General features: G+C 44.5%; 1 protein-coding gene across 1 annotated transcript in view; it reads left to right on the forward strand.

Annotated features, from left to right (window-relative positions):
* The first annotated feature begins 268 nt into the window (after window positions 1–268).
* The window catches only part of arhgap24 (Rho GTPase activating protein 24), a 96,824-nt gene continuing 81,959 nt past the window's right edge, over window positions 269–15,133 (forward strand). Inside the window, exon 1 of the mRNA XM_085359867.1 lies at window positions 269–726. The gene's annotated coding sequence lies outside the window, so the exon portion shown is untranslated. The remainder of the gene's footprint in view (window positions 727–15,133) is intronic.

The raw sequence follows: 15,133 nt of genomic DNA on the forward strand, positions 1-15,133 counted from the left end.
CTGCTGGTTACTTTGCTCTGTATGCTGAAATAAAAGAGAAAGTCAACTGAGGCACTGCTCAGTCGGAGCTCTCCCTCGTTCTTTGAGACTTCCTCAAACATGATTTCTCTCTCTGTATCACACACACACACACACACACACACACACACACACACACACACACACACACACACACACACACACACACTCCTCCCCTCCCTGCCTCCTCCTCCTCCACCTCTCTGTACCAACACACACTGCTGTCTTACACCGAGCGTGAGCGCCTCAGCAGCCGGGATGACTGGAGGAGCTGGGACTGCAGATACTGCGGTGCTGAGAAAGACGGCGTGAGCGCGTTTGTGTGCGTGTGCACGTGCCTGGGCGGACTCCAGCTGTAATGGTGCCCCGTGTGTGTGTGACTGTGCTGACCGCAACAGTCATCCTGTCCAACAGCGGAGACTTTCTCAGCGTGCAGATGGTGTGAGCAGTCAGGGGAAAAGTTTCTAACAGCTCGACTGAGTCTCGGCTAACTCAATCCACACTGCACACACACTCATACATTGTGCCAGTCCAGGAGGGGAGCAACAACAACAGCAGCAGCAGCTGAGCATGAGGACAACTTGAGCTTGTGTGTGAGCGGGATTTGTCTTGTAGTTGATTGATTGACCTGTCGCTGAAGAGGATACGGTGTCTGGGCATCACCACACATCCGAGCTGTGAGATTCAACAGGGCTGCTCGTTTGAAAGGTGAGTCCGTTCAGTAAATCTGTTGACTCTTTGTTATGATTATGAAAATGCTGTAAGCAAAACGGACACTTTGTTACTATTTATTTATATTTCAGTCATAACAGGCATTCTTCACCTTAGACTACAGCACAGTAAATATGGCATGTGGTTTTGCTTTGGCACATTTTTAAAGCGGCATCGCTGGGTTAATGGCTCATTAAAGTGATTTATTGTGTGAAGTAGTTACACCTGCGGTGACTGCCATGTTGAGCAACGGAAACGTCAAATGCACGACTTCTGAGCTGCTGTGAATCTGTGCATTAACGCGCAAAACTGTCTTTAAGCTGTAGTCTTTTTCCATTAGCTCCGTTATTGTCTAAAAGCTACACATGTGTGGCTGAAATATGAAATTAGGAGCATGTGTGGCAATTGTTGTTGGAAGGCCGGGAAGCATTAAACTTCAGCATTAAACTTTCGGGAAAAATTAGTAAGTGTCAGGTTTTGTTATGCCGTACAGTTAAACCAATAGAATAATCTTTAAAATGGTAAGACTGTTGCTTATGACCTCAGTTCTGAGTACTTTTGACTGTAGCACGTAGAAGTTTGTCTATCTGTGGATGGATTTGATTTATGGTAAAAACACATCTTACATGTTTGCCTGATTTCAAAGATTGATGTGGTTTTACATTATTGAGTGAAGTGTGCCAGGAGTACAGGGACAAAGGGGAGTAGGGTCTGCATTCCCATACACATTTTAAGCCCTTGTCCCACATTAGTTTTCATTTTTGTATAATTAACTTCTCATATGAAAATAACCAATTGTTATATTTCTTTTTATCCTAAATCCTATATTCTTTTCAAATATTCTGGACCAAGAACACCTTGGCATCTTGGCTGGTACGATTTGATCACAAGATAGTCAGTACTGTTTGGAAACATTTTTGAACTGGTGTGTGTGTGTGTGTGTGTGTGTGTGTGTGTGTGTGTGTGTGTGTGTGAGAGAGAGAGAGAGAGAGAATGTCACTCATTCCAGCTTACTAAAATGGAAAAAGTAGTCAACAAAGAGAGGAACGTGGTGGAGAAAAGAAAGAGTTAAAGGGATCATGGCAGAACATCGGTAAAACAGAAGTGTGAATGGAAAAGAAATACATGAGAGCAAACCAGTAGAAGGAAGGATGATGACTCCCGTGTGCCAGGAATGTCTACAGCTCACAAGCTGTGCTGCTGGAAAGCTCAGGGATCAGGTTCCCCGTGTCAGCTGCTGTGCGGGACTGTTCCCAGGTCTAGCCATGTAATGTCTGTTTACTGAAGAGGGTGTGGGGACCAGAAGGACTGAACTGCAGCAAATCTAGAGTTCAGATTGGAAGTCCTATAGCTAAAGGTGTTTTTTTGTTTGTTTGTTTTTGTTTAATTTTCTTCATGTTTTGGAAAAAAAAGATTAAATCAAGTAGACACGGCTAATCTTTATATTCAAACTGACAATTTGCTATTTTTGTTTTGTTGCCAGGCACAGCATCTTGTGTGACATTTATGGAGGTTATAATGCAGAGTCAGCATAAACTCCTTCCAGCAAACATCACTAGTGAAAATGACTGTGGTCACTGGGCGCTGTTTTCACTTTGCCCCTCTCACCTGGCAGCGTATGATCTTGCATGGCGTCCTTTTTTCCCCATCAGGAAAATATCCTCTTCATATACTGTAGAGACAGCCAAATTAACAGTATTGTCATTCAGTTGTCACAGTGTCAAAAACGTGTGAGATGAGTCAGGGGTCAATGTGAAGTCTTCACCTTCATCTCTCCACATGGTTGCTGCTCTGTTCCCAGACATACTGTGACACATGGCATGGAGGGAAACGAGTGTGTGTGTATGTATGTGTGTGGGTGGGTGGGGGGTATGCTAATGAAATGAGTGTATCATACCACAAAGCCAGCATAGTGGAGAACGAGGGGCACACATCGTGTCTAAACTGTTGTGTAGACAAAACAGATGCTGACTCGTCACACTGATTCATAAAATAAAGCCAGTTTATTGGGAACTCCAAGAAATTCCTCTTCAAGAACTGACCCTTAGTGTTTGTGATATATTACACTGCTCACCTCGCCTCCTTGCTTCTCGTCTCGCTTCCATCCATCCATCCATCCATCTTTCTGCATGACTCACAATGACTTGTGTGGGTAGTAAGCAATCATTGATGTTTCTTACCCTATAATGAAAGACAGCTCCTCAGATCCTGAACTCCCTGTAAACCCGTCCCACGTTAAATCACCGTAGGCCTAAATTGTGTGAGTGTTGGATGGAGCAATGGATTATTATCCTTATTTATTTTTTTCACATGTGTGCGAGTACTTCCATCTGTGACTGCTCTGAAGCCCTTCCTCTTTCACATCCTTTCCGGTGATTAGCACAGCAACAGCGCAGCAAGCAGCATGCCGTCCTCTCACCTCTGTGACTTTATAACAGAAGTCTAATAGAAACAGACTGCTCTCGAGGTAGCAGCTTTGGCAGCCGAGGGTTATATTTGTCTTTAACACATGCTGGTCACAGAGGCCCTCTGCGTTTCGAGAGAGGGGGTGAGGGTGGTTAGAGATATTTAAAGAGTTGATGGCACTGACTGGTAATGCAAGTTCATGTTTCATCTTGCGTGTTTTGTGGTCTTTTGTGCTGTTAGCACAGTTAGTACATATTCATGTGAACAAAAAAAATCTAAATGTAGCTTCATGACACACAGTCTGTCAGTTCAGGGTGGAGTCGCTCACCTGTCAATCATGGTGAAGACAGAGAAAGGGAGATGAGCCATTGCTGCTTTATATTTTTGTTCTTGGATTACTGATTTACATGACCCAAGGAAAGTTGGCTCTGGTTTTACTGGCAAGCACCAGGTTCAAAGTAGGTTACAGCTGCTGAAAATGCAGAACTGAGGACTGGTGACAGACTGATGGTAATGGCAGTGCTTGCTGCAATGTGCAATGACACCAATGAAGAATTTATCTCTTCTGTTTATCAGTGAATCATTAATACTTCAAGCTGGGGAATATTTACTTAGCTGAGACTGTCAGTGACCTTTTATATCATAGGTGTCAAACTCTGGCCCGCGGGCCAAATTTGGCCCGCAGCGTAATTACATTTGGCCATACCAAATTACTATTAGAGCTGGCCTACTGGTATTATACAGCTAATATATATATTGTTTAGTATTAAGCTTTGCTTGTTCCATATTCAGTCCATAAGAAAAGATTCATTCTTATATCTGGAGGAAGGTTTTTTTTCCAATAAATATCAATGTTAGCCCACGATTTTGTTCCAGTTTTCAATTTTGGCCCACTTTGTATTTGACTCTGTTTTATATGAACAAATAAGTCACAACAGGTTTTGAAAGGTTTTGAAAAATGTGATTTTCTTAGAAACCTGAGGAGCTTATTATTTCTATTATTATTTGTCTTGTCATTTAATTCATAGAAAATGTCTTTTTTTTGTGAAATGTCTATAGGTGACAGTGAAAAACAGGACCCTTGATATGTTTGTACTAGTTTATCTTTTTCTTAATACTTTGTAGTATCAATGGCAGTGGGGGAAATCTTCATCAATAGTTCAGATCTATGCACATTTTCCAAAACCTTCCGGTGGACCGGTTTGTAGTCTGTGCTGGGCCGCTTCTGGGCCCTGGGCATTATGCTTGAGACGCCTATTTTAAAAACTAAGCACATGACGAGCACAAGTACAGAAGCAGGACGAGTTCTAGATGTAGGGTTAGCTGGGTTTGGATGCTTGACTACACAGGAACTGTCCCTTATGTGTCCTGCAACAACTAAAGCTTGACTGCAAAAGTACATGGTTGGTAATTTGCCTGATATCACTGCACAGATTTCAGTGTTAGTAGATGTGCTTAAACATTAACATTTCATCCTCATGCTTTGTGGCAGCCGCAGAGTGGGAAAGTCAGTAGTTCTAACTTTGTTGAATCCAATTACCTCTCAGCAGTGCTCTGGGCTGCTGTTGTGACCAGTCACTTCCTGTGGTGGCCCATGTGGCAGAATTTTCTGCCAAGACCAAAAAGTTCAACCATTTATGCAATTATCTCTATAGTTCCAATAAGCAGAGGGTGGAATATCCTTGTTTTCTACAGCCCAAATATATCTTTTGCTAGCTCTTTTGTAGTCTTTATCTGCAAGAAAAGCAGAACTTTAATTTCCCAAAGGAAGAGCCACACAGTGCAGCAAGGCCTCAATCTTCCTTTCTTCCAAACTAGTTCAGTTCAAATAAAGACATGTCAAACAGCAGCTAAGGCTTTTTTGTGTGCTCTTAGCTTCAGTAGTTTCCCATATGGGGAACAAACAGTGTGTGTAAGCAGTGAAAACTAGCAACCTCCTGATGCTGTGAGACCAGTCCTGTGTAGACAGGAAGGTCTCTGGTGTCACATTTCAGAGACTTTACAGCCTTGGTCACCTTCCTTTCGACCTCTTAGATATCTTTATTTCATAGCGCATGGCTATACTGTTATCCAACATATGGTACATATGACATCACTTAAAACTTGGCCAGCTAATGTGTAAAAGTTGCCATAACTTTATTTATGGCTGTATATGTTGAAGCCTTAGCGGCAAGCTAAACATAGAGCCCCTTTTTGTTTTTATCACATGGTTATGTACTATGAAACAATGCTTTATTGTACCACTTGGTACCTTTCTGCCTGCTTCAGAAAATAGCTGTCAACACTTATGATACATCTGCTGCCTGTATTTTTATTATTTCATTGACAGATGTATATTTTTAAATCAACAAAGTCCATGAAGCTGATGCAACCTGGCTCAGTTTCCCATGGACAAAGACTGCCTATTAATACGTCTGTGCTCAATAAGGGACCAGCACTGATGGTGTTTTGAAAGACTTCTTCTCACTTCAACACAGAGAAATCAGTCTCTGCTTTTTTTTCTGCTTGAGTTGTGTGCTCTCAGTTCATTCATTTTTATCGGACTGCCTGAGAACCACAGATATGTTGCACCCTGCTAAGAAATTATAGTGCATGCTGCACAACCTTAGAAGGACAGCACGAAGATATCTACAGCTCAGCACTCTGAGTGTGCGGGTGTGTCTGTGTGTGTGTGCATGCGTGTGAAATATATACAAAGCTGATGTTTACAGTGAAGGTCAGGGTGTTTTTTCTTCATCATGGGCAAAGTTCTCAGGCATGTTATGAGAAAATTCTAGCATCGTGTTAAGTACAAGGCACCTTGAATGTTCCCTGTTGGATGAAACAGAAGTAATGTTAGCAATGAAATACAATCTAGTAGGCATGACAGATGGTAGTTTGGATTAAAGCCTCACTGATATATTGTTTGACCATAATTAGCTGTTGAAACTGAAAAATTGACATACATCTAGTAGATACTAGAATGAATATATATATATATACAGGGAGTGCAGAATTATTAGGCAAGTTGTATTTTTGAGGAATAATTTTAATATTGAACAACAACCATGTTCTCAATGAACCCAAAAAACTCATTAATATCAAAGCTGAATGTTTTTGGAAGTAGTTTTTAGTTTGTTTTAGTTTTAGCTATTTTAGGGGGATATCTGTGTGTGCAGGTGACTATTACTGTGCATAATTATTAGGCAACTTAACAAAAACCAAATATATACCCATTTCAATTATTTATTTTTACCAGTGAAACCAATATAACATCTCCACATTCACAAATATACATTTCTGACATTCAAAAACAAAACAAAAACAAATCAGCGACCAATATAGCCACCTTTCTTTGCAAGGACACTCAAAAGCCTGCCATCCATGGATTCTGTCAGTGTTTTGATCTGTTCACCATCAACATTGCGTGCAGCAGCAACCACAGCCTCCCAGACACTGTTCAGAGAGGTGTACTGTTTTCCTCCTTGTAAATCTCACATTTGATGATGGACCACAGGTTCTCAATGGGGTTCAGATCAGGTGAACAAGGAGGCCATGTCATTAGTTTTTCTTCTTTTATACCCTTTCTTGCCAGCCACGCTGTGGAGTACTTGGACACGTGTGATGGAGCATTGTCCTGCATGGAAATCATGTTTTTCTTGAAGGATGCAGACTTCTTCCTGTACCACTGCTTGAAGAAGGTGTCTTCCAGAAACTGGCAGTAGGACTGGGAGTTGAGCTTGACTCCATCCTCAACCCAAAAAGGCCCCACAAGCTCATCTTTGATGATACCAGCCCAAACCAGTACTCCACCTCCACCTTGCTGGCGTCTGAGTCGGACTGGAGCTCTCTGCCCTTTACCAATCCAGCCACGGGCCCATCCATCTGGCCCATCAAGACTCACTCTCATTTCATCAGTCCATAAAACCTTAGAAAAACCAGTCTTGAGATATTTCTTGGCCCAGTCTTGACGCTTCAGCTTGTGTGACTTGTTCAGTGGTGGTCGTCTTTCAGCCTTTCTTACCTTGGCCATGTCTCTGAGTATTGCACACCTTGTGCTTTTGGGCTCTCCAGTGATGTTGCAGCTCTGAAATATGGCCAAACTGGTGGCAAGTGGCATCTTGGCAGCTGCACGCTTGACTTTTCTCAGTTCATGGGCAGTTATTTTGCGCCTTGGTTTTTCCACACGCTTCTTGTGACCCTGTTGACTATTTTGAATGAAACGCTTGATTGTTCGATGATCACGCTTCAGAAGCTTTGCAATTTTGAGACTGCTGCATCCCTCTGCAAGATATCTCACTATTTTTGACTTTTCTGAGCCTGTCAAGTCCTTCTTTTGACCCATTTTGCCAAAGGAAAGGACGTTGCCTAATAATTATGCACACCTGATATAGGGTGTTGATGTCATTAGACCACACCCCTTCTCATGACAGAGATGCACATCACCTAATATGCTTAATTGGTAGTAGGCTTTCGAGCCTATACAGCTTGGAGTAAGACAACATACATGAAGAGGATGATGTGGACAAAATACTCATTTGCCTAATAATTCTGCACTCCCTGTATATATATATATATATATATATATATATATATATATATATATATATATATATATATACACTCAACAAAAATATAAACGCAACACTTTTGTTTTTGCTCCCATTCCCCATGGGATGGACGTAGAGACCTAAAATTCATTCCAGATACACAATATAACCATCCCTCCCAAACAGTGGTCACAAATCAGTCCAAATGTGTGGTAGTGGGCACATCTGCCATATTGAGATAATCCATCCCACCTCACAGGTGTGCCACATCAGGATGCTGATCTGACATCATGAGTAGTGCACAGGTGTACCTCAGACTGCCCACAACAAAAGGCCACCCTGGAATGTGCAGTTTTGTCTCACAGCAAAATGCCACAGATGCCACAAGCAATGAGGGAGCGTGCAATTGGCATGCTGACAGCAGGAATGTCAACCAGATCTGTCGCCCGTGCATTGAATGTTCATTTCTCAACCATAAGCCGTCTCCACAGGCGTTTCAGAGAACATGGCAGCACATCCAACCGGCCTCACAACCGCAGACCTCGTGTAACCACACCAGCCCAGGACCTCGACATCCAGGTTCACCTCCAAGATCGTCTGAGACCAGCCACCCAGACAGCTGCTGGAACAATTGGTTTGCACAACCAAACAATTTCCGCACAAACTGTCAGAAACCATCTCAGGGACGCTCAACTGCATGCCCGTCGTCCTCATCGGGGTCTTGACCTGACTCCAGCTCGTCGCCGTAACAGACTTGTGTGGGCAAATGCTCACATTCGATGGCGTCTGGCACGTTGGAGAGGTGTGCGCTTCACGGATGAATCATGGTTCACATTGTTCAGGGCAGATGGCAGCTGAGAATGTCCCAGTTCTTGCATGGCCAGCATACTCACCGGACATGTCACCCATTGAGCATGTTCGGGATGTGCTTGACCGGCGTATACGACAGCGTGTACCAGTTCCCACGAATATCCAACAACCTCGCACAGCCATTGAAGTGGAGTGGACCAACATTCCACAGGCCACAATTGACAATCTGATAGACTCCATGCATCGATGTGTTGCACTGCATGAGGCAAATGGTGGTCACACCAGATACTGACCGGTTCTGGGTCCCCAGACCCCCAATAGCGCAAAAACTGCACATTCCAGGGTGGCCTTTTGTTGTGGGCAGTCTGAGGTACACCTGTGCACTACTCATGATGTCAGATCAGCATCCTGATGTGGCACACCTGTGAGGTGGGATGGATTATCTCAATATGGCAGATGTGCCCACTACCACACATTTGGACTGATTTGTGACCACTGTTTGGGAGGGATGGTTATATTGTGTATCTGGAATGAATTTTAGGTCTCTATGTCCATCCCATGGGGAATGGGAGCAGTAACAAAAGTGTTGCGTTTATATTTTTGTTGAGTGTATGTATATATATATACATATAAAAACACCCAGCACGCCCATGCGGGCGGTTTATCCTTCAAGCTCGGGTCCTCTACCAGAGGCCTGGGAGCTTGAGGGTCCTGCGCAGTATCTTAGCTGTTCCCAGGACTGCGCTCTTCTGGACAGAGATCTCCGATGTTGTTCCCGGGATCTGCTGGAGCCACTCGCCTAGCTTGGGAGTCACCGCACCTAGTGCTCCGATTACCACGGGGACCACCGTTACCTTCACTCTCCACATCCTCTCGAGCTCTTCTCTGAGCCCTTGGTATTTCTCCAGCTTCTCGTGTTCCTTCTTCCTGATATTGCTGTCATTCGGAACCGCTACATCGATCACTACGGCCGTCTTCTTCTGTTTGTCTACCACCACTATGTCCGGTTGGTTAGCCACCACCATTTTGTCCGTCTGTATCTGGAAGTCCCACAGGATCTTAGCTCGGTCATTCTCCACCACCCTTGGGGGCATCTCCCATTTTGACCTCGGGACTTCCAGGTTATACTCGGCACAGATGTTCCTGTACACTATGCCGGCCACTTGGTTATGGCGTTCCATGTATGCCTTGCCTGCTAGCATCTTGCACCCTGCTGTTATGTGCTGGATTGTCTCTGGGGCATCTTTACACAGCCTGCACCTGGGGTCTTGCCTGGTGTGATAGACCCCAGCCTCTATGGATCTTGTGCTCAGAGCTTGTTCTTGTGCTGCCATGATTAGTGCCTCTGTGCTGTCTTTCAGTCCAGCTTTGTCCAGCCACTGGTAGGATTTCTGGATATCAGCCACCTCCTCTATCTGCCGGTGGTACATACCGTGCAGGGGCCTGTCCTTCCATGATGGTTCCTCGTCTCCCTCCTCTTTCTTGGGTTTCTGCTGCCTGAGGTATTCACTGAGCACTCGGTCAGTTGGGGCCATCTTCCCAATGTATTCTTGGATGTTCGTTGTCTCATCCTGGACTGTGGTGCTGACACTCACCAGTCCCCGGCCCCCTTCCTTCCGCTTAGCGTACAGCCTCAGGGTGCTGGACTTGGGGTGAAACCCTCCATGCATGGTAAGGAGCTTTCTTGTCTTTATGTCAGTGGCTTCTATCTCCTCCTTTGGCCAGCCTATTACCCCAGCAGGGTACCTGATCACGGGCAGGGCGTACGTGTTGATGGCCCGGATCTTGTTCTTACCATTCAGCTGACTCCTCAGGACTTGCCTGACCCTCTGCAGGTACTTGGTGGTTGCAGCTTTTCTAGCGGCCTCTTCATGGTTCCCATTCGCCTGCGGGATCCCCAAGTACTTGTAACTGTCCTCTATGTCTGCAATGTTGCTTTCTGGTAGTTCAATCCCCTCAGTTCTGACTACCTTCCCTCTCTTTGTTACCATCCGACTACACTTCTCCAGTCCGAACGACATTCCAATGTCATTGCTGTATAGCCTGGTAGTGTGGATCAGTGAATCGATGTCTCGTTCACTCTTGGCATACAGCTTGATGTCATCCATGTACAGGAGGTGGCTGACAACTGCTCCGTTCCGTAGTCGGTATCCGTAGCCAGTCTTGTTAATGATCTCACTGAGGGGGTTCAGGCCTATGCAGAACAGCAGTGGGGACAGAGCATCTCCTTGGTAGATCCCGCACTTGATGGTGACTTGTGCTATGGGCTTGGAGTTGGCCTCTAGTGTTGTACGCCACATCCCCATTGAGTTCCTGATGAAGGCTCTTAGGGTCCCATTGATCTTGTACAATTCTAGGCATTCCAGTATCCAGCTGTGGGGCATTGAGTCATAGGCCTTGTAATCAATCCAGGCAGTGCACAGGTTGGTCAGTCTGGTCTTGCAGTCTCGGCTGACTGTTCTGTCTACCAGTAGCTGGTGTTTTGCGCCTCTGGTATTCTTGCCAATTCCTTTCTGTGTCCCGCTCATGTATTGACCCATGTGCCTGTTCATCTTAGCCGATATGATGCCTGACAGGAGCTTCCATGTAGTACTGAGGCAGGTTATTGGTCGGTAGTTGGAGGGGACCGGTCCCTTCTTGGGGTCCTTGGGGATCAGGACCGTCCGGCCTTCAGTTAGCCATTCCGGGTGTCTCTCGTTAACTAGCAGCTGGTTCATTTGTGCTGCCAGACGCTCGTGGAGTGCAGTCAGCTTCTTCAGCCAGTAGGCGTGAACCATGTCGGGCCCTGGTGCTGTCCAACTCTTCATACTGGAGACCCTTTCTTGGATATCTGCCACTGTGATGGTTACTGGACCCTGTTCAGGGAGGTCGCTGTGGTCTGCCCTCAGATCCTCTAGCCACTGAGCATTGCCGTTATGGGTTGCATCCTTCTCCCATATGCTCTTCCAGTATTGCTCCGTCTCCAGCCTTGGTGGTGCTGTTCTCTTATTGTTCCCTTGACACTGAGAGTACACCTTTGCTGGTTCTGTGGAGAACAGCTGGTTTATTCTCCTGCCTTCTATCTCTCTGGTGTACCTCCTCAAGCGGCTGGCCAAGGCTGTGAGTCTTTGCTTGGCAGTTTCCAAGGCCTCAGGTATGGACAGCTTGCTGTATTTCTTAGGCACCTTATTTGTCGCACCTTTCTGCAACTCCGTTAGTTGGCTAACCTCCCTCCGTGCTACTTTGATCTTGCCCTCTAGCCTCCTTCTCCATGGAGGGTACTGCCCCTTGTCGCTGTTCAACTTGTAGCCAAGCATCTCACTGATCACTGCTGCCGTATTGTAGATCAGCTTGTTAGTGTCGGTAATCGTGGTTGTAGGTATTGCCCGTAGTGCTGCATTAACATCATCTAGCAGACCTTCTGAGGGTACTTCACGTAATCTTGGTAACCGGCTACGGGGGATCCAGGTTTCAAGCTTGGCCATGATCCTATTTTTCAGGTCAGTTCCTCTCGCACTCAACGATCCTTCTCCTATCGCACTTGGGGCTATGTACCCAATCTCGGGTGGGGGTGATGATATCGCCCCCCTGACCTGGCGTCCTGACTCCTCCTTGCCGTAGCATTTGTGTTGTACCTCGTCAATCTCTAGCTGTGAGAGCAGTCCCTTCTTTCGAATGTTGGAACACTGAGCTACTAGTTGTTTCGCCGTCATTGTGGATGTTGGGTATCGAAGAATCCATAGGTCCCTCATCCTATTCATGTAGCCCCTTCCGCCGGGGTTACTTGCGTAGTAGCATTCCAACAACGCCCTGTTTTCGTCCCTTGCCCACGATGCCTTCTTGTTCCAGTAGCCCACTTTTCGTCAGGGTGCCCTGGTTCCTCAACACCTGACGCGGACCTTGTTGATCCGGGCGACGTCCGAGCCGGCATGCCTTCATATTTATCTGTCTCGCTCATGTCTGCGGTAGGCTTGCTTAGCATAGGGGTCTAGCCTTAGGACCCTTACTGGACACAGACGCCCCAGGCAGGAATCGATCTTGCGATCCTCTGTTCCAAATATATATATATATATATATATATATATATATATATATATATATATATATTTATATATATATATATATGTGTGTGTATATATGTGTATATATGTATATATATGTATATATGTATATATGTATATATATGTATATATATATATATATGTATATATATATATATATGTGTATATATGTATATATATATATATATATATATATATATATATGTGTATATATGTATATATATATATATATATATATATATATATATATAACAACACCCAGCACGCCCCTGCGGGCGGTTTATCCTTCAAGCTCGGGTCCTCTACCAGAGGCCTGGGAGCTTGAGGGTCCTGCGCAGTATCTTAGCTGTTCCCAGGACTGCGCTCTTCTGGACAGAGATCTCCGATGTTGTTCCCGGGATCTGCTGGAGCCACTCGCCTAGCTTGGGAGTCACCGCACCTAGTGCTCCGATTACCACGGGGACCACCGTTACCTTCACCCTCCACATCCTCTCGAGCTCTTCTCTGAGCCCTTGGTATTTCTCCAGCTTCTCGTGTTCCTTCTTCCTGATATTGCTGTCATTCGGAACCGCTACATCGATCACTACGGCCGTCTTCTTCTGTTTGTCTACCACCACTATGTCCGGTTGGTTAGCCACCACCATTTTGTCTGTCTGTATCTGGAAGTCCCACAGGATCTTAGCTCGGTCATTCTCCACCACCCTTGGGGGCATCTCCCATTTTGACCTCGGGACTTCCAGGTTATACTCGGCACAGATGTTCCTGTACACTATGCCGGCCACTTGGTTATGGCGTTCCATGTATGCCTTGCCTGCTATATATATATATATATATATATATATATATATATATATATATATATATATATATATATTGTTATATATATATATTGTTATATATATAACAACTACCTTCATTCTTCATGCCGTAGCTCCAACTAGGTGCTGCAGCTGTTCCAGGTTTGTCAGCTGCACAGCCATGATGATCCACCACATCCCAAAGGTGCTCTGTTGGATTGAGATCTGGTGATTTGGAGGTCATTTGACTGCAGTAGACTTATTTTCATGTTCAAGAAACCTGTTTGTGATGTTTTGAGCTTTGTGGTGTGCTATCGTGCTGGAAGCAACCATCACTGTGGTCATAAAAGGGACCGATATAGTCAGCAACAATACCCAGCTAGACTGTGGCGGCTGGATATCGTCTCTTTTTCAGAACGTTCTCTGTAAACCTTAAAGATGGTTGTGTGGGAAAATCCCAGTAGATCAGCAGTTTCAGAAATACTCCCAGCCCATCTCACAACAACAACCGTGCAGCATTCATAAAATTGCCTTTCTCTCCCATATGAAAGTTTGAACTTCAGCTATTTTTGACCTTCAGCTGATTTGACCATATGTACATGCCTAAATGCATTGACTTACTGCCACGCGATTGGCTGATGAGATAATTACATTAATAAGCAGCTGAACAGGTGAATCTGAGAAAGCAGCCAGTGAGTGCATGTGGCTTCTTTGTATTGTTTAGAATGATCTCAGCTCAGTCTGCAGCACATGCATAAGAGCAGCATCACAGCCGAGCAGATGGTGGTACACAGTCAAGAACGTGTCTTTGCACAGTGTTGCCAACTAGGTCAGAAATACACATTGCTGAAAAGCTCATAAACAATTGCTTTTTCTGGTTTTAAATGATAAATATTGCTTTGAAAATTAAATGCCAAATTCTATATCATGCTTGATCTGATCACCTTACTAAAAAACAAGGGTTCATGTCAACCTCTAACTTAAACAACATTGATTACATTACTGTCTTCATTTGAAATGTACTCTACCTGTACGGTTGTATGTAAAAGAAAGCACCTTAAAGTTTAAAGCAGACTGAATCTGAAAGCTTTCTTGTCTTCGTGTGTCACTAGTTTCCTCCCTTTCCTAACAGTGGGGTTATGCCGGGAAACCAAAAAGTCATTAATATTACTGTTCCAGTGTGCCGCTGTTTATTTTGAGACTGTGGCTCAAGGGACTGATACGCTGCTGCACACATGCATCTGTACACACAGGTGTTTTACTGGGACACAGTATACAGCTCTTGGAGGTGGTTTTCAAAATGCTGAATCGATATAACAGTGATGTGCTCTGAAGAGACTTTGCTGGTGCTTCATAAATATGCTTACAGCCACAACTATAAGCACGTACTGGGGAGGTGTCTTCCACAACGAATGGCTGGTTTGGAAAACGGGTCATTGAGCTTACCTTAGCAGTTGTTTGGGTTGTTGTTGCTTGATGGCCACATAAACCATCCGCTGCTGTTATGACTTCTTATTTGTGATATGTATGCAAGCTTTTGAGGAAATGGTTGTCTGCTTCATTGGGTTTCTATCAATTAAAACTCAGGAATGTGATGTGCATAAGTGATAAAGCATCATGTGTTTCACTGCTTTTGAAAACTGCTAAATGAAGAACCTGATGATCATATACATATACTGTACTTTGTTCATCAGTTTATTGCTGTTCTTTTCTATTGAGTCTATTAGACTTGTTTATGTCACCCACAAATATGAATGTGCTTTTAGTGAGACCACAACAATTAAAATGAGTAACTTTGCAAAGGTCACCATTCATCATGCAG

The sequence above is a fragment of the Diplotaxodon limnothrissa genome, linkage group LG7 (assembly GCF_057381915.1).
Source record: "Diplotaxodon limnothrissa isolate DT_005_m linkage group LG7, D_limnothrissa_male_GT1.1, whole genome shotgun sequence".
Taxonomy (NCBI): domain Eukaryota; kingdom Metazoa; phylum Chordata; class Actinopteri; order Cichliformes; family Cichlidae; genus Diplotaxodon; species Diplotaxodon limnothrissa.